The sequence below is a fragment of the Schistocerca serialis genome, chromosome 3, assembly GCF_023864345.2.
Source record: "Schistocerca serialis cubense isolate TAMUIC-IGC-003099 chromosome 3, iqSchSeri2.2, whole genome shotgun sequence".
NCBI lineage: Eukaryota > Metazoa > Arthropoda > Insecta > Orthoptera > Acrididae > Schistocerca > Schistocerca serialis.
Genome location: NC_064640.1, coordinates 1,083,122,703 through 1,083,149,766, shown reverse-complemented (window position 1 = coordinate 1,083,149,766; position 27,064 = coordinate 1,083,122,703).

Below are 27,064 nucleotides of genomic sequence, written 5' to 3'. Positions count from 1 at the left end.
TGCTTCACTTCAGGTTTAGTGTATCCCTCTGACTTTCTTAATGACGATGAAACACAGAAATGGCTTCGGAATTAAATACAGAAGGCACAATGCCGACTTAAGTACAAGAAGACTGACTCTTCTTACTGTCTATGTTTTGAGCCTTCCTGTGACACTAGATATAGATTCCGATGCTTCACTTGAGGTTTACTGTATCCCTTGGACCTTCTTATTGACGATGAAACACAGAAAATCCATCGGAATTAAATACAAAAGGCACATTGCCGACTTAAGTACAAGAGGACTGACTCTTCTTACTGTCTATGTTTTGAACCATTCCTGTGACACTAGTTATTGATTCCGATGCTTCACATGAGGTTTACTGTATCCCTTGGACCTTCTTATTGACGATGAAACACAGAAATTGCATCGGAATGAAATACAAAAGTAACAATTCCGAATTAAGTACATGATGACCGACTCTTCCTACTGACTAAGTTTTGAACCATTCCTGTGACACTAGTTATTGATACCGATGCTTCACTTGAGGTTTACTGTATCCCTTGGACCTTCTTATTGACGATGAAACACAGAAATTGTATCGGTATTAAATACGAAATTCACAATGCCGACTTAAGTACACGAAGACCGACTCTTCCTACTGACTATGCTTGGAACCATTCCTGTGACACTAGTTATAGATTCCGATGCTCACTTCAGGTTTACTGGATCCCTTGGACCTTCTTATTGACGAAGAAACACAGAAATTGCATCGGAATTAAATACAAACGGCACAATGCCGACTTAAGTACAAGAAGACTGACTCTTCCTACTGTCTATGTTATGAACCATTCCTGTGACACTAGTTATAGATTCCGATGCTTCACTTCAGGTTTACTGGATCCCTTGGAACTTCTTATAGAGGATGAAACACAGAAATTGCATCGGAATTAAATACAAAAGGCACAATGCCGACTTAAGTACATGAAGACCGACTCTTCCTACTGACTATGTTTTGAACCATTCCTGTGACACTAGTTATAGATTCCGATGCCTCACTTCAGGTTTACTGTATCACTTGGACCCTCTTATTGACGATGAAACACAGAAATTGCATCGGAATTAAATACAAAAGGCACAATGCCGACATAAGTACAAGAAGACTGACTCTTCTTACTGTCTTTGTTTTGAACCATTCCTGTGACACTAGCTATAGATTCCGATGCTTCACTTCAGGTTTAATGTATCCCTCTGACCTGCTTATTGTCGGTGAATCACAGAAATTGCATCGGAATGAAATACAAAAGTCACAATGCCTACTTAAGTACATGAAGATCGACTCTTCCTACTGACTATGTTTTGAACCATTCCTGTGACACTAGTTATAGATTCCGATGTTTCACTTGAGGATAACTGTTTCCCATGGACCTTCTTATTGACGATGAAACACACAGATATTGCATCGGAATTAAATACCAAAGGCACAATGCCGACTTAAGTACAAGAAGTCTGACTCTTCTTACTGACTATGTTTTAATCCATTCCGGAGACACTAGTTATAGATTCCGATGCTTCACTTCTGGTTTACTGCACCCTTTGGACCTTCTTATTGACGATGAAACATAGAAATTGCATCGGAATTAAATACAAAATGCAAAATGCAGACTTAAGTACACGAAGACTGACCCTTCTTACTGTCTATGTTTTGAACCATTCGTGTGACTCTAGTTACAGAATCCGATGCTACACTTTAGGTTTACTGTATCCCTTGGACCTTCTTATTGACGATGAAACACAGAAATTGCATCGGAGTTAAATACAAACGGCACAATGCCGACTTAAGTACAAGAAGACTGACTCTTCCTACTGTCTATATTGTGAACCATTCCTGTGACTCTAGTTATAGATTCCGATGCTCCACTTCAGGTTTACTAGACCCTTGGACCTTCTTATTGACGATGAAACACAGAAATTGCATCGGAAATTAATACAAAAGGCACAATGCCGACGTAAGTACATGAAGACCGACTCTTCCTACAGACTATGTTTTGAACCATTCATGTGACACAAGTTATAGATTCCGATGCCTCACTTCAGGTTTACTGTATCCCTTTGACCTTCTTATTGACGATGAAACACAGAAATTGCATCGGAATTAAATACAAAAGGCACAATGCCGAATTAAGTAAAAGAAGACTGACTCTTCTTACTGTCTATGCTTTGAACCATTCCCGTGACACTAGTTATATATTCCGATGCTTCGCTGCAGGTATACTGTATCCCTTGGACCTTATTGTTGACAATGAAACACAGAAATTGCATCGGAATTAAATACAAAAAGCACAATGCCGACTTAAGAGCAAGAAGACTGACTCTTCTAACTGACTATGTTTGAACCATTCCTGTGACACTAGCTATAGATTCCGATGCTTCACTTCATGTTTACTGTATCCCTCTGACCTTCTTGTTGACGATGAAACACAGAAATTGCATCGGAATTGAATACAATAGGCACAATGCCGACTTAAGTACAAGAAGACTGACTCTTCTTACTGTCTATGTTTTGAACCACTCCATTGTCACTAGTTATAGATTCCGATGCTTCACTCCAGGTTTACTGTATCCCTTGGACCTTGTTATTGACGATGAAACACAGAAATAGCATCGGAATTATATAAAAAAGGCACAATGCCGACTTAAGTACATTAAGACCGACTCTTCCTACTGACTATGTTTTGAACCATTCCTGTGACACTAGTTATAGATTCCGATGCCTCGCTTCAGGTTTACTGTATCACTTGGACCCTCTTATTGACGATGAAACACAGAAATTGCATCGGAATTAAATACAAAAGGCACAATGCCGACTTAAGTACAAGAAGACTGAGTCTTCTTACTGTCTTTGTTTTGAACCATTCCTGTGACACTAGTTATAGATTCGGATGCTTCACTTCAGGTTTACTGTATCCCTTGGACCTTCTTATTGACGACGAAACACACAAATTGCATCGGAATTAGATACAAAAGGCACAATGCCGACTTAAGTACAAGAAGACTGACTCTTCTTACTGACTATGTATTGAACCATTCCTGTGACACTAGCTATAGATTCCGATGCTTCACTTCAGGTTTAGTGTATCCCTCTGACTTTCTTAATGACGATGAAACACAGAAATGGCTTCGGAATTAAATACAGAAGGCACAACGCCGACTTAAGTACAAGAAGACTGGCTCTTCTTACTGTCTATGTTTTGAGCCTTCCTGTGACACTAGATATAGATTCCGATGCTTCACTTGAGGTTTACTGTATCCCTTGGACCTTCTTATTGACGATGAAACACAGAAAATCCATCGGAATTAAATACAAAAGGCACAATGCCGACTTAAGTACAAGAGGACTGACTCTTCTTACTGTCTATGTTTTGAACCATTCCTGTGACACTAGTTATTGATTCCGATGCTTCACTTGAGGTTCACTGTATCCCTTGGACCTTCTTATTGACGATGAAACACAGAAATTGCATCGGAATGAAATACAAAAGTAACAATGCCGAATTAAGTACACGAAGACCGACTCTTCCTACTGACTATGCTTTGAACCATTCCTGTGACACTAGTTATAGATTCCGATGCTCACTTCAGGTCTACTGGATCCCTTGGATCTTCTTATTGACGATGAAACACAGAAACTGCATCGGAATTAAATACAAACGGCACAATGCCGACTTAAGTACAAGAAGACTGACTCTTCCTACTGTCTATGTTTTGAACCATTCCTGTGACACTAGTTATAGATTCCGATGCTTCACTTCAGGTTTATTGGATCCCTTGGAACTTCTTATAGACGATGAAACACAGAAATTGCATCGGAATTGAATACAAAAGGCACAATGACGACTTAAGTACATGAAGACCGACTCTTCCTACTGACTATGTTTTGAACCATTCCTGTGACACTAGTTATAGATTCCGATGCCTCACTTCAGGTTTACTGTATCACTTGGACCCTCTTATTGACGATGAAACACAGAAATTGCATCGTAATTAAATAGAAAAGGGACAATGCCGACTTAAGTACAAGAAGACCGACTCTTCTTACTGTCTTTGTTTTGAACCATTCCTGTGACACTAGTTATGGATTCCGATGCTTCACTTCAGGTTTACTGTATCCCTTGGACCTTCTTATTGACGAAGAAACACACAAATTGCTTCGGAATTAGATACAAAAGGCACAATGCCGACTTAAGTACAAGAAGACTGACTCTTCTTGCTGACTATGTATTGAACCATTCCTGTGACACTAGCTATAGATTCTGATGCTTCACTTCAGGTTTAGTGTATCCCTCTGACTTTCTTAATGACGATGAAACACAGAAATGTCTTCGGAATTAAATACAAAAGGCACAATGCCGACTTAAGTACAAGAAGACTGACTCTTCTTACTGTCTATGTTTTGAGCCTACCTGTGACACTAGTTATAGATTCCGATGCTTCACTTGAGGTTTACTGTATCCCTTGGACCTTCTTATTGACGATGAAACACAGAAATTGCATCGGAATTAAATACAAAAGGCACAATGCCGACTTAAGTACAAGAGGACTGACTCTTCTTACTGTCTATGTTTTGAACCATTCTTGTGTCACTAGTTATAGATTCCGATATTTCACTTGAGGTTTACTGTATCCCTTGGACCTTCTTATTGACGATGAAACACAGAAATTGCATCGGAATGAAATACAAAAGTCACAATGCCGAATTAAGTACATGATGACCGACTCTTCCTACTGATTAAGATTTGAACCATTCCTGTGACACTAGTTATTGATACCGATGCTTCACTTGAGGTTTACTGTATACCTTGGACCTTCTTATTGACGATGAAACACAGAAATTGTATCGGTATTAAATACAAAATACACAATGCCGACTTAAGTACACGAAGACCGACTCTTCCTACTGACTATGTTTTGAACCATTCATGTGACACTAGTTATAGATTCCGATGCTTCACTTCAGGTTTACTGGATCCCTTGGACCTTCTTATTGACGATGAAACACAGAAATTGCATCGGAATTAAATACAAAAGGCACAATGCCGACTTAAGTACATGAAGACCGACTCTTCCTACTGACTATGTTTTGAACCATTCCTGTGACACTAGTTATAGATTCCGATGCCTCACATCAGGTTTGCTGTATCCCTTGGACCTTCTTAATGACGATGAAACACAGAAATTGCATCGGAATTAAATACAAAAGGCACAATGCCGAATTAGGTAAAAGAAGACTGACTCTTCTTACTGTCTATGTTTTGAACCATTCCTGTGACACTAGTTATAGATTCCGATGCTTCAATTCAGGTTTACTGTATCCCTTGGACCTTCATATTGACGAAGAAACACACAAATTGCATCGGAATTAGATACAAAAGGCACAATGCCGACTTAAGTACAAGAAGACTGACTCTTCTTACTGACTATGTATTGAACCTTTCCTGTGACACTAGCTATAGATTCCGATGCTTCACTTCAGGTTTACTGTATCCCTCTGACCTTCTTGTTGACGATGAAACACAGAAATTGCATCGGAATTAAATACAAAAGGCACAATGCCGAAATAAGTACAGGAAGACTGACTCTTCTTACTGTCTATTTTTTGAACCATTCCTGTGACACTAGTTATAGATCCCGATGCCCCACTCCAGGTTTACTGTATTCCTGGGACCTTCTTATTGACGAAGAAACACAGAAATTGAATCGGTATTAAATACAAAAGGCACAATGCCGACTTAAGTACATGAAGACCGACTCTTCCTACTGACTATGTTTTGAACCATTCCTGTGACACTAGTTATAGATTCCGATGTTTCACTTGATGTTAACTGTATCCCTTGGACCTTCATATTGACGATGAAACACAGAAATTGCATCGGAATGAAATACAAAAGGCACAATGCCGACTTAAATACAAGAAGACTGACTCTTCGTACTGTCTATGTTTTGAACCATTCCTGTGACACTAGTTATAGATTCCGATGCTTCGCTCCAGGTTTACTGTATCCCTTGGACCTTCTTGTTGACAATGAAACACAGAAATTGCATCGGAATTAAAAAAAAAAGCACAATGCCGACTTAAGAGCAAGAAGACTGACTCTTCTTACTGACTATGTTTGAACCATTCCTGTGACACTAGCTATAGATTCCGATGCTTCACTTCAGGTTTACTGTATCCCTCTGACCTTCTTGTTGACGATAAAACACAGAAAATGCATCGGAATTAAATACAATAGGCACAATGCCGACTTAAGTACAAGAAGACTGACTCTTCTTACTGTCTATGTTTTGAACCACTCCATTGACACTAGTTATAGATTCCGATGCTACACTCCAGGTTTACTGTATCCCTTGGACCTTCTTATTGATGATGAAACACAGAAATTGCATCGGAATTAAATACTAACGGCACATTGCCGACTTAAGTACAAGAAGACTGACTCTTCCTACTGTCTATGTTTTGAACCATTCCTGTGACACTAGTGATAGATTCCGATGCATCGCTCCAGGTTTACTGTATCCCTTGGACCTTCTTATTGACGATGAAACACAGAAATTGCATCGGAATTAAATACAAAAGGCACAATGCCGACTTAAGTACAAGAAGACTGACTCTTCTTACTGTCTTTGTTATGAACCATTCCTGTGACACTAGTTATAGATTACGATGCTTCACTTCAGGTTTACTGTATCCCTTGGACCTTCTTATTGACGAAGAAACACACAAATTGCATCGGAATTAGATACAAAAGGCACAATGCCGACATAAGTACAAGAAGACTGACTCTTCTTACTGACTATGGTTTGAACCATTCCTGTGACACTAGCTATAGATTCCGATGCTTCACTTCAGGTTTAGTATATCCCTCTGACTTTCTTAATGACGATAAAACACAGAAAATGCATCGGAATTAGATACAAAAGGCACAATGCCGACTTAAGTACAAGAAGACTGACCCTTCTTACTGACTATGTATTGAACCATTCCTGTGACACTAGCTATAGATTCCGATGCTTCACTTCAGGTTTAGTGTATCCCTCTGACTTTCCTAATGACGATGAAACACAGAAATGGCTTCGGAATTAAATACAAAAGGCACAATGCCGACTTAAATACAAGAAGACTGACTCTTCTTACTGTCTATGATTTGAACCACTCATGTGACACTAGTTACAGATTCCGATGCTACACTCCAGGTTTACTGTATCCCTTGGACCTGCTTATTGATGATGAAACACAGAAATTGCATCGGAATTAAATACAAAAAGCACAATGCCGGCTTAAGAGCAAGAAGACTGACTCTTCTTTCTGACTATGTTTGAACCATTCCTGTGACACTAGCTATAGATTCCGATGCTTCACTTCAGGTTTACTGTATCCCTCTGACCTTCTTGTTGACGATAAAACACAGAAAATGCATCGGAATTAAATACAATAGGCACAATGCCGACTTAAGTACAAGAAGACTGACTCTTCTTACTGTGTATGTTTTGAACCACTCCATTGACACTAGTTATAGATTCCGATGCTACACTCCAGGTTTACTGTATCCCTTGGACCTTGTTATTGACGATGAAACACAGAAATTGCATCGGAATTAAATAGAAAACTCACAATGCCGACATAAGTACAAGAAGTCTGACTCTTCTTACTGACTATGTTTTGAACCATTCCTGTGACACTAGTTATAGATTCCGATGCTTCACTTCAGGTTTACTGCACCACTTGGACCTTCTTATTGACGATGAAACATAGAAATTGCATCGGAATTAAATACAAAAGGCCAAATGCCGACATAAGTACACGAAGACTGACGCTTCTTACTGTCTATGTTTTGAACCATTCGTGTGACACTAGTTACAGATTCCGATGCTACACTCCAGGTTTACTGTATCCCTTGGACCTTCTTATTGATGATGAAACACAGAAATTGCATCGGAATTAAATACTAACGGCACATTGCCGACTTAAGTACAAGAAGACTGACTCTTCCTACTGTCTATGTTTTGAACCATTCCTGTGACACTAGTTATTGATTCCGATGCTTCACTTCAGGTTTACTGGATCCCTTGGAACTTCTTATTGACGATGAAACACAGAAATTGCATCGGAATTAAATACAAAAGGCACAATATCGACTTAAGTACATGAAGACCGACTCTTCCTACTGAATATGTTTTGAACCATTCCTGTGACACTAGTAATAGATTCCGATGCCTCACTTCAGGTTTACTGTATCCCTTGGACCTTCTTATTGACGATGAAACACAGAAATTGCATCGGAATTAAATACAAAAGGCACAATGCCGACTTAAGTACAAGAAGACTGACTCTTCTTACTGTCTTTGTTTTGAACCATTCCTGTGACACTAGTTATAGATTAGGATGCTTCACTTCACGTTTACTGTATCCCTTGGACCTTCTTATTGACGAAGAAACACACAAATTGCATCGGAATTAGAAACAAAAGGCACAATGCCGACTTAAGTACAAGAAGACTGACCCTTCTTACTGACTATGTATTGAACCATTCCTGTGACACTAGCTATAGATTCCGATGCTTCACTTCAGGTTTAGTGTATCCCTCTGACTTTCCTAATGACGATGAAACACAGAAATGGCTTCGGAATTAAATACAAAAGGCACAATGCCGACTTAAGTACAAGAAGACTGACTCTTCTTACTGTCTATGTTTTGAGCCTTCCTGTGACACTAGTTATAGATTCCGATCTTTCACTTGAGGTTAACTGTATCTCTTGGACCTTCTTATTGACGATGAAACACAGAAATTGCATCGGTATTAAATACAAAAGGCACAATGCCGACTTAAGTACAAGAAGACTGACTCTTCTTACTGTCTATGTTTTGAACCATTCCTGTGACACTAGTTATAGATTCCGATGCATCGCTCCAGGTTTACTATATCCCTTGGACCTTGTTATTGACAATGAAACACAGAAATTGCATCGGAATTAAATACAAAAAGCACAATGCCGACTTAAGAAAAGAAGACTGACTCTTCTTACTGACTATGTTTGAACCATTCCTGTGACACTAGCTATAGATTCCGATGCTTCACTTCAGGTTTAGTGTATCCCTTGGACCTTCTTATTGATGATGAAACACAGAAATTGCATCGGAGTTAAATACAAATGGCGCAATGCCGACTTAAGTACAAGAAGACTGACTCTTCCTACTGACTAAGTTTGGAACCATTCCTGTGACACTTGTTATAGATTCCGATGCCTCACTTCAGGTTTACTGTATCCCTTGGACCTTCTTATTGACGATGAAACACAGAAATTGCATCGGAATTACATACAAAAGTCACAATGCCGAATTAAGTACAATAAGACTGACTCTTCTTACTGTCTTTGTTTTGAACCATTCCTGTGACACTAGTTATAGATGCAGATTCTTCACTTCAGGTTTACTGTATCCCTTGGACCTCCTTATTGACGAAGAAACACACAAATTGCATCGGAATTAGATACAAAAGGCACAATACCGACTTAAGTACAAGAAGACTGACTCTTCTTACTGTCTGTGTTTGAACCATTCCATTGACACTAGTTATAGATTCCGATGCATCACTCCAGGTTTACTGTATCCCTTGGTCCTTGTTATTGACGATGAAACAGAGAAATTGCATCGGAATTAAATAGAAAAGGCACAATGCCGACTTATGTACAAGAAGACTGACTCTTCTTACTAACTATGTTTTGAACCATTCCTGTGACACTAGCTATAGATTATGATGCTTCACTTGAGGTTTACTGTACCCCTTGGACCTTCTTATTGACGATGAAACACAGAAATTGCATCGGAATGAAATACAAAAGTGACAATGCCGAATTAAGTACATGATGACCGACTCTTCCTACTGACTAAGTTTGAACCATTCCTTTGACACTAGTTATTGATACCGATGCTTCACTTGGGGTTTACTGTATCCCTTGGACCTTCTTATTGACAATGAAACACAGAAATTGCATCGGAATTAAATACAAAAAGCACAATGCCGACTTAAGTACATGAAGACCGACTCTTTCTACTGACTATGCTTGCACCATTCCTGTGACACTAGTTATAGATTCCGATGATTCACTTGAGGCTTACTGTATCCCTTGGAATTTCTTAATGACGATGAAACACAGAAATTGCATCGGAATTAAATACAAAAGGCACAATGCCGACTTAAGTACAAAAGACTGACTCTTCTTAATGTCTATGTTTTGAACCATTCCTGTCACACCAGTTATAGATTCCGATGCTTCACTCCAGGTTTACTGTATCCCTTGGACCTTGTTATTGACGATGAAACATAGAAATTGCATCGGAATTAAATACAAAAGGCACAATGCCGACTTAAGTACATGAAGACCGACTCTTTCTACTGACTATGCTTGCACCATTCCTGTGACACTAGTTATAGATTCCGATGATTCACTTGAGGCTTACTGTATCCCTTGGAATTTCTTAATGACGATGAAACACAGAAATTGCATCGGAATTAAATACAAAAGGCACAATGCCGACTTAAGTACAAAAGACTGACTCTTCTTAATGTCTATGTTTTGAACCATTCCTGTCACACCAGTTATAGATTCCGATGCTTCACTCCAGGTTTACTGTATCCCTTGGACCTTCTTATTGACGATGAAACACAGAAATTGCATCGGAATGAAATACAAGAGGCACAATGCCGACTTAAGTACAAGAAGACTGACTCTTCTTACTGTCTGTGTTTGAACCATTCCATTGACACTAGTTATAGATTCCGATGCTTCACTCCAGATTTACTGTTTCCCTTGGTCTTTGTTATTGACGATGAAACACAGAAATTGCATCGGAATTAAATAGAAAAGGCACAATGCCGACTTATGTACAAGAAGACTGACTCTTCTTACTGGCTATGGTTTGAACCATTCCTATGACACTAGTTATAGATTCTGATGCTTCACTTCAGGTTTACTGTATCCCTTGGACCTTCTTATTGACGATGAAACGCAGAAAATGCATGGGAATTAAAAACAAAAGGGAAAATGCCGAGTTAAGAACACGAAGACTGACTCTTCTTACTGTCTATGATTTGAACCATTCCTGTGACACTAGTTATAGATTCCGATGCTACACTCCAGGTTTACTGTATCCCTTGGACCTTCTGATTGACGATGAAACACAGAAATTGCATCGGTATTAAATACAAAAGGCACGATGCCGACTTAAGTACAAGAAGACTGACTCTTCTTACTGTCTATGTTTTGAACCAATCCTGTGACACTAGTTATAGATTCCGATGCATCGCTCCAGGTTTACTGTATCCCTTGGACTTTGTTATTGACAATGAAACACAGAAATTGCATCGGAATTAAATACAAAAAGCACAATGCCGACTTAAGAACAAGAAGACTGACTCTTCTTACTGACTATGTTTGAACCATTCCTGTGACACTAGCTATAGATTCCGATGCTTCACTTCAGGTTTACTGTATCCCTCTGACCTTCTTGTTGACGATGAAACACAGAAATTGCATCGGAATTAAATACAAAAGGCACAATGCCGAATTAAGTACAAGAAGACTGACTCTTCTTACTGTCTATGTTTTGAACCATTCCTGTGACACTAGTTATAGATTCCGATGCTTCACTCCAGGTTTACTGTATCCCTAGGACCTTCTTATTGACGAAGAAACACACAAATTGCATCGGAATTAAATACAAAAGGCACAATGCCGACTTAAGTACAAGAAGACTGACTCTTCTTACTGACTATGGTTTGAACCATTCCTGTGACACTAGCTATAGATTCCGATGCCTCATTTCTGCTTTACTGTATCCCTTGGACCTTCTTATTGACGATGAAACACAGAAATTGCATCGGAATTAAATACAAATGTCACAATGCCGAATTAAGTACAATAAGACTGACTCTTCTTACTGTCTTTGTTTTGAACCATTCCTGTGACACTAGTTATAGATTCCGATGCTTCACTTCAGGTTTACTGTATCCCTTGGACCTTCTTATTGACGAAGAAACACACAAATTGCATCGGAATTAGATACAAAAGGCACAATGCCGACTTAAGTACAAGAAGACTGACTCTTCTTACTGTCTGTGTTTGAACCATTCCATTGACACTAGTTATAGATTCCGATGCTTCACTCCAGGTTTACTGTATCCCTTGGTCCTTGTTATTGACTATGAAACAAAGAAATTGAATCGGAATTAAATAGAAAAGGCACAATGCCGACTTATGTACAAGAAGACTGACTCTTCTTACTAACTATGTTTTGAACCATTCCTGTGAAACTAGCTATAGATTATGATGCTTCACTTGAGGTTTACTGTATCCCTTGGACCTTCTTATTGACGATGAAATACAGAAATTGCATCGGAATGAAATACAAAAGTCACAATGCCGAATTAAGTACATGATGACCGACTCTTCCTACTGACTAAGTTTTGAACCATTCCTGTGACACTAGTTATTGATACCGATGCTTCACTTGAGGTTTACTGTATCCCTTGGACCTTCTTATTGACAATGAAACACAGAAATTGCATCGGAATTAAATACAAAAAGCACAATGCCGACATAAGTACAAGAAGACTAACTCTTCTTACTGACTATGTTTGAACCATTCCTGTGACACTAGCTATAGATTCCGATGCTTCACTTCAGGTTTAGTGTATCCCTCTGACCTTCTTGTTGACGATGAAACACAGAAATTGCATCGGAATTAAATACAAAAGGCACAATGCCGACTTAAGTACAAGAAGACTGACTCCTCTTACTGTATATGTTGTGAACTATTCCATAGACACTAGTTATAGATTCCGATGGTTCACTTCAGGTTTACTGTATCCCTCTGACCTTCTTGTTGACGATGAAACACAGAAATTGCATCGGAATTAAATACAAAAGGCACAATGCCGAATTAAGTACAAGAAGACTGACTCTTCTTACTGTCTATGTTTTGAACCATTCCTGTGACACTAGTTATAGATTCCGATGCTTCACTCCAGGTTTACTGTATCCCTTGGACCTTCTTATTGACGAAGAAACACAGAAATTGCATCGGTATTAAATGCAAAAGGCACAATGCCGACTTAAGTACAAGAAGACTGACTCTTCTTACTGTCTATGTTTTGAACCAATCCTGTGACACTAGTTATAGATTCCGATGCATCGCTCCAGGTTTACTGTATCCCTTGGACCTTGTTATTGACAATGAAACACAGAAATTGCATCGGAATTAAATACAAAAAGCACAATGCCGACTTAAGAACAAGAAGACTGACTCTTCTTACTGACTATGTTTGAACCATTCCTGTGACACTAGCTATAGATTCCGATGCTTCACTTCAGGTTTACTGTATCCCTCTGACCTTCTTGTTGACGATGAAACACAGAAATTGCATCGGAATTAAATACAAAAGGCACAATGCCGACTTAAGTACAAGAAGACTGACTCCTCTTACTGTATATGTTGTGAACTATTCCATTGACACTAGTTATAGATTCCGATGGTTCACTTCAGGTTTACTGTATCCCTCTGACCTTCTTGTTGACGATGAAACACAGAAATTGCATCGGAATTAAATACAAAAGGCACAATGCCGAATTAAGTACAAGAAGACTGACTCTTCTTACTGTCTATGTTTTGAACCATTCCTGTGACACTAGTTATAGATTCCGATGCTTCACTCCAGGTTTACTGTATCCCTTGGACCTTCTTATTGACGAAGAAACACACAAATTGCATCGGAATTAAATACAAAAGGCACAATGCCGACTTAAGTACAAGAAGACTGACTCTTCTTACTGACTATGGTTTGAACCATTCCTGTGACACTAGCTATAGATTCCGATGCCTCACTTCTGGTTTACTGTATCCCTTGGACCTTCTTATTGACGATGAAACACAGAAATTGCATCGGAATTAAATACAAAAGTCACAATGCAGAATTAAGTACAATAAGACTGACTCTTCTTACTGTCTTTGTTTTGAACCATTCCTGTGACACTAGCTATAGATTCCGATGCTTCACTTCAGGTTTACTGTATCCGTCTGACCTTCTTGTTGACGATGAAACACAGAAATTGCATCGGAATTAAATACAAAAGCACAATGCCGACTTAAGTACAAGAAGACTGACTCTTCTTACTGTCTATGCTTTGAACCAATCCTGTGACACTAGTTATAGATTCCGATGCATCGCTCCAGGTTTACTGTATCCCTTGGACCTTGTTATTGACAATGAAACGCAGAAAATGCATGGGAATTAAAAACAAAAGGCAAAATGCCGAGTTAAGAACACGAAGACTGACTCTTCTTACTGTCTATGATTTGAACCATTCCTGTGACACTAGTTATAGATTCCGATGGTACACTCCAGGATTACTGTATCCCTTGGACCTTCTGATTGACGATGAAACACAGAAATTGCATCGGTATTAAATACAAAAGGCACAATGCCGACTTAAGTACAAGAAGACTGACTCTTCTTACTGTCTATGTTTTGAACCAATCCTGTGACACTAGTTATAGATTCCGATGCATCGCTCCAGGTTTACTGTATCCCTTGGACCTTGTTATTGACAATGAAACACAGAAATTGCATCGGAATTAAATACAAAAAGCACAATGCCGACTTAAGAACAAGAAGACTGACTCTTCTTACTGACTATGTTTGAACCATTCCTGTGACACTAGCTATAGATTCCGATGCTTCACTTCAGGATTACTGTATCCCTCTGACCTTCTTGTTGACGATGAAACACAGAAATTGCATCGGAATTAAATACAAAAGGCACAATGCCGAATTAAGTACAAGAAGACTGACTCTTCTTACTGTCTATGTTTTGAACCATTCCTGTGACACTAGTTATAGATTCCGATGCTTCACTCCAGGTTTACTGTATCCCTTGGACCTTCTTATTGACGAAGAAACACACAAATTGCATCGGAATTAAATACAAAAGGCACAATGCCAACTTAAGTACAAGAAGACTGACTCTTCTTACTGACTATGGTTTGAACCATTCCTGTGACACTAGCTATAGATTCCGATGCCTCACTTCTGCTTTACTGTATCCCTGGGACCTTCTTATTGACGATGAAACACAGAAATTGCATCGGAATTAAATGCAAATGTCACAATGCCGAATTAAGTACAATAAGACTGACTCTTCTTACTGTCTTTGTTTTGAACCATTCCTGTGACACTAGTTATAGATTCCGATGCTTCACTTCAGGTTTACTGTATCCCTTGGACCTTCTTATTGACGAAGAAACACACAAATTGCATCGGAATTAGATACAAAAGGCACAATGCCGACTTAAGTACAAGAAGACTGACTCTTCTTACTGTCTGTGTTTGAACCATTCCATTGACACTAGTTATAGATTCCGATGCTTCACTCCAGGTTTACTGTATCCCTTGGTCCTTGTTATTGACTATGAAACAAAGAAATTGAATCGGAATTAAATAGAAAAGGCACAATGCCGACTTATGTACAAGAAGACTGACTCTTCTTACTAACTATGTTTTGAACCATTCCTGTGACACTAGCTATAGATTATGATGCTTCACTTGAGGTTTACTGTATCCCTTGGACCTTCTTATTGACGATGAAACACAGAAATTGCATCGGAATGAAATACAAAAGTCACAATGCCGAATTAAGTACATGATGACCGACTCTTCCTACTGACTAAGTTTTGAACCATTCCTGTGACACTAGTTATTGATACCGATGCTTCACTTGAGGTTTACTGTATCCCTTGGACCTTCTTATTGACAATGAAACACAGAAATTGCATCGGAATTAAATACAAAAAGCACAATGCCGACATAAGTAAAAGAAGACTAACTCTTCTTACTGACTATGTTTGAACCATTCCTGTGACACTAGCTATAGATTCCGATGCTTCACTTCAGGTTTAGTGTATACCTCTGACCTTCTTGTTGACGATGAAACACAGAAATTGCATCGGAATTAAATACAAAAGGCACAATGCCGACTTAAGTACAAGAAGACTGACTCCTCTTACTGTCTATGTTGTGAACTATTCCATTGACACTAGTTATAGATTCCGATGCTTCACTTCAGGTTTACTGTATCCCTCTGACCTTCTTGTTGACAATGAAACACAGAAATTGCATCGGAATTAAATACAAAAAGCACAATGCCGACATAAGTACAAGAAGACTAACTCTTCTTACTGACTATGTTTGAACCATTCCTGTGACACTAGCTATAGATTCCGATGCTTCACTTCAGGTTTAGTGTATCCCTCTGACCTTCTTGTTGACGATGAAACACAGAAATTGCATCGGAATTAAACACAAAAGGCACAATGCCGACTTAAGTACAAGAAGACTGACTCCTCTTACTGTCTATGTTGTGAACTATTCCATTGACACTAGTTATTGATTCCGATGCTTCACTTCAGGTTTACTGTATCCCTCTGACCTTCTTGTTGACGATGAAACACAGAAATTGCATCGGAATTAAATACAAAAGGCACAATGCCGAATTAAGTACAAGAAGACTGACTCTTCTTACTGACTATGTTTTCAACCAATCCTGTGACACTAGTTATAGATTCCGATGCTTCACTTCAGGTTTACTGTACCCCTTGGACCTTCTTATTGACGATGAAACATAGAAATTGCATCGGAATTAAATACAAAATTCACAATGCCGACTTAAGTACACGAACACTGACTCTTCTTACTGTATATGTTTTGAACCATTCCTGTGACACTAGTTACAGATTCCGATACTACACTCCAGGTTTACTGTATCACTTGGACCTTATTATTGACGATGAAACATAGAAATTGCATCGGAATGAAATACAAAAGGCACAATGCCGACTTAAGTACATGAAGACCGACTCTTCCTACTGACTATGTTTTGAACCATTCCTGTGACACTAGTTATAGATTCCGATGCTTCACTTGAGGCTTACTGTATCCCTTGGAATTTCTTATTGACGATGAAACACAGAAATTGCATCGGAATTAAATACAAAATGCACAATGCCGACTTAAGTACAAGAGGACTGACTCTTCTTAATGTCTATGTTTTGAACCATTCCTGTCACACCAGTTATAGATTCCGATGCTTCACTCCAGGTTTACTGTATCCCTTGGACCTTCTTATTGACGATGAAACACAGAAATTGCATCGGAATTAAATACAAGAGGCACAATGCCGACTTAAGTACAAGAAGACTGACTCTTCCTACTGTCTATGTTTGAACCATTCCATTGACACTAGTTATAGATTCCGATGCTTCACTCCAGGTTTACTGTTTCCCTTGGTCTTTGTTATTGACGATGAAACACAGAAATTGCATCGGAATTAAATAGAAAAGGCACAATGCCGACTTATGTACAAGAAGACTGACTCTTCTTACTGACTATGGTTTGAACCATTCCTGTGACACTAGTTATAGATTCTGATGCTTAACTTCAGGTTTACTGATTCCCTTGGACCTTCTTATTGACGATGAAACGCAGAAAATGCATGGGAATTAAAAACAAAAGGCAAAATGCCGAGTTAAGAGCACGAAGACTGACTCTTCTTACTGTCTATGATTTGAACCATTCCTGTGACACTAGTTATAGATATCGATGCTTCACTTGAGGTTTACTGAATCCCTTGGACCTTCTTATTGACGATGAATCACAGAAATTGTATCGGAATTAAATACAAAAGGCACAATGCCGACTTAAGGACTAGAAGACTGACTCTTCCTACTGTCTATGTTTTGAACCATTCCTGTGACACTCGTTATAGATTCCGATGATTCACTTCAGGTTTACTGTATCCCTTGGACCTTCTTATTGACGCTGAAACACAGAAATTGAATCGGAATTAAATACAAAAGGCACAATGCCGACTTAAGTACAAGAAGACTGACTCTTCCTACTGTCTATGTTTTGAACAATTCCTGTGACACTCTTTATAGATTACGATGTTTCACTTCAGGTTTACTGTATCCCTTGGACCTTCTTATTGACGATGAAACACAGAAATTGCATCGGAATTAAATACAAAAGGCACAATGCCGACTTAAGTACATGAAGACCGACTCTTCCTTCTGAATATGTTTGTACCATTCCTGTGACACTAGTTATAGATTCTGATGCCTCACTTCAGGTTTACTGTATCCCTTGGACCTTCTTATTGACGATGAAACACAGAAATTGCATCGGAATTAAATACAAAAGGCACAATGCCGAATTAAGTACAAGAAGACTGACTCTTCTTACTAACTATGTTTTGAACCATTCCTGTGACACTAGCTATAGATTATGATGCTTCACTTCAGGTTTAGTGTATCCCTCTGACTTTCTTATTGACGATGAAACACAGAAATGGCTTCGGAATTAAATACAAAAGTCACAATGCCGACTTAAGTACAAGAAGACTGACTCTTCTTACTGTCTATGTTTTGTACCATTCCTGTGACACTAGTTATAGATTCCGATGCTTCACTGGAGGTTTACTGTATCCCTTAGACCCTCTTACTTACGATGACACACAGAAATTGCATCGGAATTAATTACAAAAGGCACAATGCCGACTTAAGTACATGATGACTGACTCTTCTTACTGACTATGTTTGAACCATTCCTGTAAGTTATAGATATCGATGCTTCACTTGAGGTTTACTGAATCCCTTGGACCTTCTTATTGACGATGAATCACAGAAATTGTATCGGTATTAAATACAAAAGGCACAACGCCGACTTAAGTACATGAAGATCGACTCTTCCTACTGACTATGTTTTGAACCATTCCTGTGACACTAGTTATGGATTCCGATGTTTCCCTTGAGGTTAACTGTATCCCTTCGACCTTCTTATTGACAATGAAACACAGAAATTGCATCGGAATTAAATACAAAAAGCGCAATGCCGACTAAAGAACAAGAAGACTGACGCTTCTTACTGACTATGTTTGAACCATTCCTGTGACACTACCTATCGATTCCGATGCTTCACTTCAGGTTTACTGTATCCCTCTGACCTTCTTGTTGACGATGAAACACAGAAAGTGCATCGGAATTAAATACAATAGGCACAATGCCGACTTAAGTACATGAAGACTGACGCTTCTTACTGTCTATGTTTTGAACCATTCCATTGACACTAGTTATAGATTCCGATGCTTCACTCCAGGTTTACTGTATCACTTGGACCTTGTTATTGACGATGAAACACAGAAATTGCATCGGAATTAAATATAAAAGGATCAATGCCGACTTGAGGACAAGAAGACTGACTGTTCCTACTGACTTTGTTTTGAACCATTAGTGTGACACTAGTTATAGATTCCGATGCTTCACTTCAGGTTTACTGTATCCCTTGGACCTTCTTATTGACGATGAAACACAGAAATTGCGTTCTTAATTAAATACAAAAGGCACAATGCTGACTTAAGTACAAGAAGACTGACTCTTCTTACTGACTATGTTTTGAACCATTCCTGTGACACTGGTTTTAGATTCCGATGCTTCACTTCAGGTTTACTGTATCCCTCTGACTTTCTTATTGACGATGAAACACAGAAATGGCATCGGAATTAATAAAAAAGGCACAATGCCGACTTAAGTTCAAATGGCTCTGAGCATTATGGGACTCAACTGCTGAGGTCATTAGTCCCCTAGAACTTAGAACTAGTTAAACCTAACTAACCTAAGGACATCACAAACATCCATGCCCGAGGCAGGATTCGAACCTGCGACCGTAGCGGTCTTGCGGTTCCAGACTGCAGCGCCTTTAACCGCACGGGCCGACTTAAGTAAAAGAAGACTGACTCTTCTACTGTCTATGTTTTGAACCATTCCATTGACACTAGTTATAGATTCCGATGCTTCACTCCACGTTTACTGTATCCCTTGGACCTTGTAATTTACGATGAAACACAGAAATTGCATCGGAATTAAATACAAATGGCACAATGCCGACTTAACCACAAGAAGACTGACTTTTCTTACTGTCTATATTTTGAACCATTCCAGTGGCACTAGTTATAGATTCCGATGCTTCACTTTAGGTTAACTGTATCCCTTGGACCTTCTTATCGACGATGAAACACAGATATTCCATCGGAATTAAATACAAAAGGCACAATGCCGACTTAAGTTCAAGAAGACTGACTCTTCCTACTGTCTATGTTTGAACCATTACTGTGACTCTAGTTACAGATTCCGATACTTCACTCCAGGTTTACTGTATCCATCTTACCGTCTTTTTAACGATGAAACACAGAAATTGCATCGGAATTAAATACAAAAGGCACAATCCCGACTTAAGTACAAGAATACTGACTCCTCTGACTGTCTGCGTTTGAACCATTCCTGTGACACTAGTTTAGATTCCGATGCTTCACTTCAGGTTTTCTGTATCCCTCTGACCTTCTTATTGACGGTGAAACACAGAAATTGCATCGGAATTAAATACGAAAGGCATAATGCAGGCTTAAGTACAAGAAGACTGACACTTCTTACTGACTATGATTTGAACCATTCCTGTGACACTAGTTATAGATTCCGATGCTTCACTTCAGGTTTACTGTATCCCTCTGACCTTCTTATTGACGATGAAACACAGAAATTGCATCGGAATATAATAGAAAAGGCACAATGCCGACTTAAGTACAAGAAGACTGACTCTTCTTTCCGTCCATGTTTTGAACCAATCCTGTGACAGTAATTGTAGATTCCGAAGCTTCACTTCAGGATTTCTGTATCTCTTGGACTATCTTATTGACGATGAAACACAGAAATTGCATCGGGATTAAATACAAAAGGCACAATGCCGACTTAAGTACAAGAACACTGACTCTTCCTACTGTCTATGTTTTGAACCATTCCTGTGACACTAGTTATAGATTCCGTGTGCTTCACTTCAGCTTTACTGGATCCCTTGTATCTTCTTATTGACGATGAAACACAGTAATTGCATCGGAATAAAATAGAAAAGGCACAATCCCGACTTAAGTACAACAAGACTGACTCTTCTTACCGTCCATGTATTGAACCAATCCTGTGACAGTAATTGTAGATTCCGAAGCTTCACTTCAGGTTTACTGTATCCCTCTGACCTTCTTATTGACGATGAAACACAGAAATTGCATCGGAATTAAATACAAAAGGCACAATGCCGACTTAAGTACAAGAAGACTTACTCTTCCTACTATCTATGTTTTGAACCATTCCTGTGACACTAGTTTTAGATTCCGATGCTTCACTTCAGGTTTACTGGATCCCTTGGACCTTCTTATTGACGATGAAACACAGAAATTGCAACGGAATTAAATACAAAAGGCACAATGCCGACTTAAGTACATGAAGACCGACTCTTCCTACTGACTATGTTTTGAACCATTCCTGTGACACTAGTTATAGATTCCGATGCATCACTTCAGGTTTACTGTATCCCTTGGACCTTCTTATTGACGATGAAACACAGAAATTGCATCGGAATTAAATACAAAAGGCACAATGCCGAATTAAGTACAAGAAGACTGACTCTTCTTACTGTCTATGTTTTGAACCATTCCTGTGACACTAGTTATAGATTCCGATGCTTCACTCCAGGTTTACTGTATCCCTAGGACCTTCTCATTGACGAAGAAACACACAAATTGCATGGGAATTAAATACAAAAGGCACAATTCCGACTTAAGTACAAGAAGACTGACTCTTCTTACTGACTATGTATTGAACCAATCCTGTGACACTAGTTATAGATTCCGATGCCTCACTTCAGGTTTACTGTATCCCTTGGACCTTCTTATTGACGATGAAACACAAAAATTGCATCGGAATTAAATACAAAAGGCACAATGCCGAATTAAGTACAAGAACACTGACTCTTCTTACTGTCTATGTTTTGAACCATTCCTGTGACACTAGTTATAGATTCCGATGCTTCACTCCAGGTTTACTGTATCCCTTGGACCTTCTTATTGACGAAGAAACACACAAATTGCGTGGGAATTAAATACAAAAGGCACAATTCCGACATAAGTACAAGAAGACTGACTCCTCTTACTGACTATGTATTGAACCAATCCTGTGACACTAGCTATAGATTCCAATGCTTCACTTTGGGTTTAGTGTATCCCTCCGACTTTCTCAATGACGATGAAACACAGAAATGACTTCGGAATTAAATACAAAAGATACAATGCCGACTTAAGTACAAGAAGACTGACACTTCTTACTGTCTATGTTTTGAACAATTCCTATGACACTAGTTATAGATTCCGATGCTTCACTTGAGGTTTACAGTATCCCTTGGACCTTCTTATTGACGATGAAACACGGAAATTGCATCGGAATTAAATAGAAAAGGCACAATGCCGACTTAAGTGCAAGAAGACTGACTCTTCTTACTGACTATGTTTTGAACCATTCCTGTGACACTAGTTATAGATTCCGATGCTTCACATCAGGTTTACTGTACCCCTTGGACCTTCTTATTGACGATGAAACATAGAAATTGCATCGGAATTAAATACAAAAGGCAAAATGCCGACTTAATTACACGAAGACTGACTTTTCTTACTGTCTATGTTATTAACCATTCCTGTGACACTAGTTACAGATTCCGATGCTACACTCCAGGTTTACTGTATCCCTTGGACCTTCTCATTGACGTTGAAACACAGAAATTGCATCGGAATTCAATACAAAAGGCACAATTCCGACTTAAGGACAAGAAGACTGACTCTTCCTACTGACTTTGTTTTGAACCATTAGTGTGACACTAGTTATAAGTTCCGATGCTTCACTTGAGGTTCACTGTATCCCTTGGACCTTCTTATTGACGATGAAACACAGAAATTGCATCGGAATTAAATACAAAAGGCACAATGCCGACTTAAGTACAAGAAGACTGACTCTTCCTACTGTCTATGTTTTGAACCAATCCTGTGACACTAGTTATAGATTCCGATGCTTCGCTTCAGGTTTACTGGATCCCTTGGACCTTCTTATTGAAGATGAAACACAGAATTTGCATCGGAATTAAATACAAAAGGCACAATGCCGACTTAAGTACATGAAGACCGACTCTTCCCACTGACTATGTTTTGAACCTTTCCTGTGACACTAGTTATAGATTCCGATGCTTCACTTGAGGCTTACTATATCCTTTGGAATTTCCAGTTGACGATGATACACAGAAATTGCATCGGAATTAAATACAAAAGGCACAATGCCGACTTAAGTACAAGAAGACTGACACTTCTTACTGTCTATGTTTGAACCATTCCATTGACACTAGTTATAGATTCCGAAGCTTCACCCCAGGTTTACTGTTTCCCTTGGACCTTCTTAAAGACGATGACACACAGAAATTGCTTCGGAATTAAATACAAAAGGCTCAATGCCGACTTAAGGACAAGAAGACTGACTCTTCCTACTGTCTATGTTTTGAACCATTCCTGTGACTCTCGTTATAGATTCCGATGCTTCACTTTAGGTTTACTGTATCCCTTGGACCTTCTAATTGACGCTGAAACACAGAAATTGAATCGGAATTAAATACAAAAGGCACAATGCCGACTTAAGTATAAGAAGTCTGACTCTTCTTACTGTCTTTGTTTTGAACCATTCCTGTGACACTAGTTATAGATTCCGATGCTTCACTCCAGGTTTACTGTATCCCTTGGACCTTCTTATTGACGAAGAAACACACAAATTGCATCGGAATTAGATACAAAAGGCACAATGCCGACTTAAGTACAAGAAGACTGACTCTTCTTACTGTCTGTGTTTGAACCATTCCATTGACACTAGTTATAGATTCCGATGCTTCACTCCAGGTTTACTGTATCCCTTGGTCCTTGTTATTGACTATGAAACAAAGAAATTGAATCGGAATTAAATAGAAAAGGCACAATGCCGACTTATGTACAAGAAGACTGACTCTTCTTACTAACTATGTTTTGAACCATTCCTGTGACACTAGCTATAGATTATGATGCTTCACTTGAGGTTTACTGTATCCCTTGGACCTTCTTATTGACGATGAAATACAGAAATTGCATCGGAATGAAATACAAAAGTCACAATGCCGAATTAAGTACATGATGACCGACTCTTCCTACTGACTAAGTTTTGAACCATTCCTGTGACACTAGTTATTGATACCGATGCTTCACTTGAGGTTTACTGTATCCCTTGGACCTTCTTATTGACAATGAAACACAGAAATTGCATCGGAATTAAATACAAAAAGCACAATGCCGACATAAGTACAAGAAGACTAACTCTTCTTACTGACTATGTTTGAACCATTCCTGTGACACTAGCTATAGATTCCGATGCTTCACTTCAGGTTTAGTGTATCCCTCTGACCTTCTTGTTGACGATGAAACACAGAAATTGCATCGGAATTAAATACAAAAGGCACAATGCCGACTTAAGTACAAGAAGACTGACTCCTCTTACTGTATATGTTGTGAACTATTCCATTGACACTAGTTATAGATTCCGATGGTTCACTTCAGGTTTACTGTATCCCTCTGACCTTCTTGTTGACGATGAAACACAGAAATTGCATCGGAATTAAATACAAAAGGCACAATGCCGAATTAAGTACAAGAAGACTGACTCTTCTTACTGTCTATGTTTTGAACCATTCCTGTGACACTAGTTATAGATTCCGATGCTTCACTCCAGGTTTACTGTATCCCTTGGACCTTCTTATTGACGAAGAAACACACAAATTGCATCGGAATTAAATACAAAAGGCACAATGCCGACTTAAGTGCAAGAAGACTGACTCTTCTTACTGACTATGGTTTGAACCATTCCTGTGACACTAGCTATAGATTCCGATGCCTCACTTCTGGTTTACTGTATCCCTTGGACCTTCTTATTGACGATGAAACACAGAAATTGCATCGGAATTAAATACAAAAGTCACAATGCCGAATTAAGTACAATAAGACTGACTCTTCTTACTGTCTTTGTTTTGAACCATTCCTGTGACACTAGCTATAGATTCCGATGCTTCACTTCAGGTTTACTGTATCCCTCTGACCTTCTTGTTGACGATGAAACACAGAAATTGCATCGGAATTAAATACAAAAGCACAATGCCGACTTAAGTACAAGAAGACTGACTCTTCTTACTGTCTATGCTTTGAACCAATCCTGTGACACTAGTTATAGATTCCGATGCATCGCTCCAGGTTTACTGTATCCCTTGGACCTTGTTATTGACAATGAAACGCAGAAAATGCATGGGAATTAAAAACAAAAGGCAAAATGCCGAGTTAAGAACACGAAGACTGACTCTTCTTACTGTCTATGATTTGAACCATTCCTGTGACACTAGTTATAGATTCCGATGCTACACTCCAGGATTACTGTATCCCTTGGACCTTCTGATTGACGATGAAACACAGAAATTGCATCGGTATTAAATACAAAAGGCACAATGCCGACTTAAGTACAAGAAGACTGACTCTTCTTACTGTCTATGTTTTGAACCAATCCTGTGACACTAGTTATAGATTCCGATGCATCGCTCCAGGTTTACTGTATCCCTTGGACCTTGTTATTGACAATGAAACACAGAAATTGCATCGGAATTAAATACAAAAAGCACAATGCCGACTTAAGAACAAGAAGACTGACTCTTCTTACTGACTATGTTTGAACCATTCCTGTGACACTAGCTATAGATTCCGATGCTTCACTTCAGGATTACTGTATCCCTCTGACCTTCTTGTTGACGATGATACACAGAAATTGAATCGGAATTAAATACAAAAGGCACAATGCCGAATTAAGTACAAGAAGACTGACTCTTCTTACTGTCTATGTTTTGAACCATTCCTGTGACACTAGTTATAGATTCCGATGCTTCACTCCAGGTTTACTGTATCCCTTGGACCTTCTTATTGACGAAGAAACACACAAATTGCATCGGAATTAAATACAAAAGGCACAATGCCGACTTAAGTACAAGAAGACTGACTCTTCTTACTGACTATGGTTTGAACCATTCCTGTGACACTAGCTATAGATTCCGATGCCTCACTTCTGCTTTACTGTATCCCTGGGACCTTCGTATTGACGATGAAACACAGAAATTGCATCGGAATGAAATACAAAAGTCACAATGCCGAATTAAGTACATGATGACCGACTCTTCCTACTGACTAAGTTTTGAACCATTCCTGTGACACTAGTTATTGATACCGATGCTTCACTTGAGGTTTACTGTATCCCTTGGACCTTCTTATTGACAATGAAACACCGAAATTGCATCGGAATTAAATACAAAAAGCACAATGCCGACATAAGTACAAGAAGACTAACTCTTCTTACTGACTATGTTTGAACCATTCCTGTGACACTAGCTATAGATTCCGATGCTTCACTTCAGGTTTAGTGTATACCTCTGACCTTCTTGTTGACGATGAAACACAGAAATTGCATCGGAATTAAATACAAAAGGCACAATGCCGACTTAAGTACAAGAAGACTGACTCCTCTTACTGTCTATGTTGTGAACTATTCCATTGACACTAGTTATAGATTCCGATGCTTCACTTCAGGTTTACTGTATCCCTCTGACCTTCTTGTTGACGATGAAACACAGAAATTGCATCGGAATTAAATACAAAAGGCACAATGCCGACTTAAGTACAAGAAGACTGACTCCTCTTACTGTCTATGTTGTGAACTATTCCATTGACACTAGTTATAGATTCCGATGCTTCACTTCAGGTTTACTGTATCCCTCTGACCTTCTTGTTGACAATGAAACACAGAAATTGCATCGGAATTAAATACAAAAAGCACAATGCCGACATAAGTACAAGAAGACTAACTCTTCTTACTGACTATGTTTGAACCATTCCTGTGACACTAGCTATAGATTCCGATGCTTCACTTCAGGTTTAGTGTATCCCTCTGACCTTCTTGTTGACGATGAAACACAGAAATTGCATCGGAATTAAATACAAAAGGCAC